Source organism: Bos indicus, chromosome X (assembly GCF_029378745.1).
Source record: "Bos indicus isolate NIAB-ARS_2022 breed Sahiwal x Tharparkar chromosome X, NIAB-ARS_B.indTharparkar_mat_pri_1.0, whole genome shotgun sequence".
Classification (NCBI taxonomy): Eukaryota; Metazoa; Chordata; class Mammalia; order Artiodactyla; family Bovidae; genus Bos; species Bos indicus.
Window position 1 is genome coordinate 55,091,926 of NC_091789.1, and position 3,416 is coordinate 55,095,341.

A 3,416-nucleotide genomic window follows, 5' to 3' on the forward strand; every position below is an offset into this window, starting at 1 on the left:
TGGGCTGCCATCTATGGGGTCGCACAGAGTTGGACACGACTGAAGCGACTTAGCAGCAGCAGCAGCAGCAGCAATGGAAAGGAAGGGACTCCTGTGGGCTCAAAGTATGACCTGGTGCTGGAAGGCTTGCATGCAATCTGAAAGCCTTGATCACTCATTGGACGGCGGTCATGCCAATCCTTGCCTCCTGGCAAATGAGCTTAGAGCTGGCGCTGGAGGAAGTGGTCGCGGTTGACCCTTCCAGCTCCACCTACCATCGCCAGCCCATCAGGGTCTTTCCCGCCTTATCCGCGGTCAGCTCAGCTTCAGTCTTGGTGGGCCGGTCTGCGGGCCACCCCCTCACCATTCCTGTTGTGGGCCCACACCAGCAACTCGCAGACTCCTGTTCCCTGTGCAGCCGACGTCTCTGCTGTCCCCACCCCCACCCTGCGGTCCCACTGCCAACAGCGTCTCCTCAGCGCAACGCTCAGCCCGGCGGCCGCCATCTTCCCCACAGACATCACTGCAGGACGATCACTGTCTGGCACGTCTCTCCTGCCATGTCTGCCACAGAGGAGCACGACTGGATCCCAGGTGGCCCGGAGAGAGCTGGTGGTGGGGCGGGCCGCGACCCCAGTCTCCTTGGGGTCCAAGCATCTGCTTGGGAGGGGACGGAAGGAGTCGAGGAGGCCACGGCTCTTCTGGCTTCCTTGGAGGTCTCCAGAGCCCTTCCCGGGGAGCAGGGTTGGCCACAGGCCGCAGTGGAAGAGGAATGTGGTAGAGAGCCGTTAGAGGGGGAGGAGATGGAGGAAGATGTAGAGATGCAGGAGGACAAGGAAGAGAGTGAGATCGATTTCGAGTTGGAGGACGTGGAGGAGGAGGAGCACCTGTCTGGAGAGGGGGAGGAAGAGGAGGACGAGAATGAGCAGGAGGGTGCGGCAGTGGTTGCAGGCCTTTGGATTCTGTGTGGAGACGTTTGGGCCCCTGTTCTGGGTCATGTCGACTCCTTTCTACGCAATTTCCGTAACAACAGACATGTCCTGTTCTGGCCTCCCGCTGACCGCCTGATGGCCAGGGGCTGCTCCCAGCCACCCTCGGACGCTGGAGAAGGTCTGGTGCCTCCTCAGGAGCAGGAAGACCTGGGAGAGGGAGGCAGAGTCTTGCAGGGTGAGTACCCACTGGAGGGCGATACACCCTGGGAGCTGTGGGATCCTGCGGAGGGGGTTGCATCCTAAAAGACAAAGGAACCAGCAGTGGAGGCCGAGTTCTGGGCGAGGAAGCCCTGACTGCTGCCTCTGAGACTGGGAGGTTGAGGCCTGTGATCCCGGAGGGGCTGAGGCGGGCAAGTGGTGGCTGAGCCTTCAGGCCCTTGTGGGGCCATTGAGCTCAAAGGCAGGTAGGTCTCTAGCAGTCACACAGTGGGTCAGAACTCTCAAAAACCTCCGGGCACAATTTACACAAGTGGAAGCCCAGTTCTGGAGACCTTCATGGTCTCGAGAAACAGCATGCTGCCTTCTCCCAACCTAGAGGCAAACAAGTGGCATCCCTCCCTGTTGGTCAACGGCTTTAACAAATGTGAATATTCTCGGTAGGAGGATCTGAGAAAATGATGACATAGCACAGGGGCACTTTTCAGCGATTGAGGAATCTGTGAGTGTCCCCATAGAATTTGTCTTTAAGTCAAACAAACATTTTTTTTTTCCATTGAAGTTCCGACACACACATACAAAATGGTATCAGTATCAAATGATTCGGATCCCTTCTCCAAAGGGCCAGAAATAATCAGAGAGATCTGTGTACCGATCTACTGGAAAGAGGGGAAAAACGTTTGTGAACATTGTCAAGCAGCAGACATGATGGGGGGCTAGAAATGTATCCAGGTATTATTTGTTGTTTCTTTTATTAAACCTATTTCTCTTCTCTCAGGCCTAGACTCTGCTGCTGATTTGAAGTTGGGATATTTTCCCTGCCAACTTTTGACCCCAATGTCTGCATCATTCTGCCCCAATGATGAGGGTGAGGATCAGTATGAAAACACTGATGAAGAGGAAGAGGATGGAAATGAAAAACCTGAAGGACTCTAAATGGATGTGGTCTCAGCAAAGAGCAGCTCTGGATAATACAGGTATTGTTGTATAGGCTTTAGTACGACATAACCATTCCTGACACATACCTGTTACTAACAGCTGTATATTTTAAATTTTTCTTCTGTAAAGTAAATAATAAAATTGTTGAAATTTAATTTCGGAAAAGCAGTTTATTGTTAATAATGTTTTCTAGATAATGTAGGAGGCAGTATGTTCTGAAATGTATTGCGTTTATAGCCACAAGCTCTTTGTCCTGTAGCTTTAAGTCTACTACACATGGGAAATTTATCAGACCTGGAAATGGAGACCAGGGCTTGTTCAGAGAATAGTCACCAGAAGCAGCAGCTAAAGTGACTAGGCCATGCGTTAGCTGTGTCATCATCACCTGGCCACAGAATTGTAGTCTCTTGTACTGACAATGACTTTGAGAAAGCGATTCCTTACAAAGTAGTAAGATGTTAAGGGTTTCAAGAGAACTGCATTTCAGGATTAATTCACAAATATTAGTTCAATTTAGATTTTTTATTCAAAAGAAAAGAAAACAATCTCAGTAATATCATTGGTTGTCACTGTGTTGATAATTAAATCTTTGTTTCTCTTTCCTCTATTCATTCGTCTTGTAGTCGCTCTCACTCACTCTCTCACTCTTTCTTAGTTTTCATGCATGTGGATGTTTGATAAAGCCTCATCCTCATTTTACACATGTGGAAACTGAAGGTCTGGAAATATAAGGGATTGTTGATTTGTGCAAGGGAATACCAGTTTTTAAGGTGGAATGACTTATTTAAATCACAGTGTGGCCTTTCAAGGAAACAGCAAGCATTTATAGCGGTGGGCAAGAGGGAGATAAGTTTTGCATGAGCAATGATGTGCACCCTGATCATCAAGGGTCTGGGTTACAAGAAGAAAACATTGAGAAAATAGATGTACACAGTGTTGACTCATATTTAGAAAGTCACTGCATGTTATTGAGGTACAATTGTTAACTGGCTCTTATTTCATCCTACAGTGGGAAGGCATAGAAAAAGCAGACAGCAAAAGAAAAGATGAATCTGTTCTTCATGGATATTCTTGTTTTCATTAGCCTGAAATACTAATTTTGTTTCAAAGTTTCAATGCCCCAAAGTGATACTAACTACTGACATCTGACTTTACTCTTACCTTTTACAGATAATTTGATAGTATTGTTCACATTGGAAATAAAAGCTTGTTTGAAAGTAATAAGCTGTAGTTTTGTTTTGTTTTGTTTTTTCCACATTAATACCACTGACTCAAATCTATCATTGTTCTATTTATTTTGGCCCACCTTACTGTCACTGAAAGGGATTTCTTTCCGCTATTTGTCAAGCC

The 3,416-nt window shown here is 47.5% G+C and overlaps 1 long non-coding RNA gene across 1 annotated transcript; it reads left to right on the forward strand.

Moving 5' to 3' along the window:
- The first annotated feature begins 1,041 nt into the window (after window positions 1–1,041).
- LOC139181463 (uncharacterized) lies at window positions 1,042–3,216 on the forward strand. The gene is made up of 3 exons (XR_011565408.1): window positions 1,042–1,146; window positions 1,906–2,104; window positions 3,076–3,216. It is a non-coding gene; the product is annotated as an uncharacterized lncRNA (long non-coding RNA).
- Window positions 3,217–3,416: the final 200 nt, after the last annotated feature.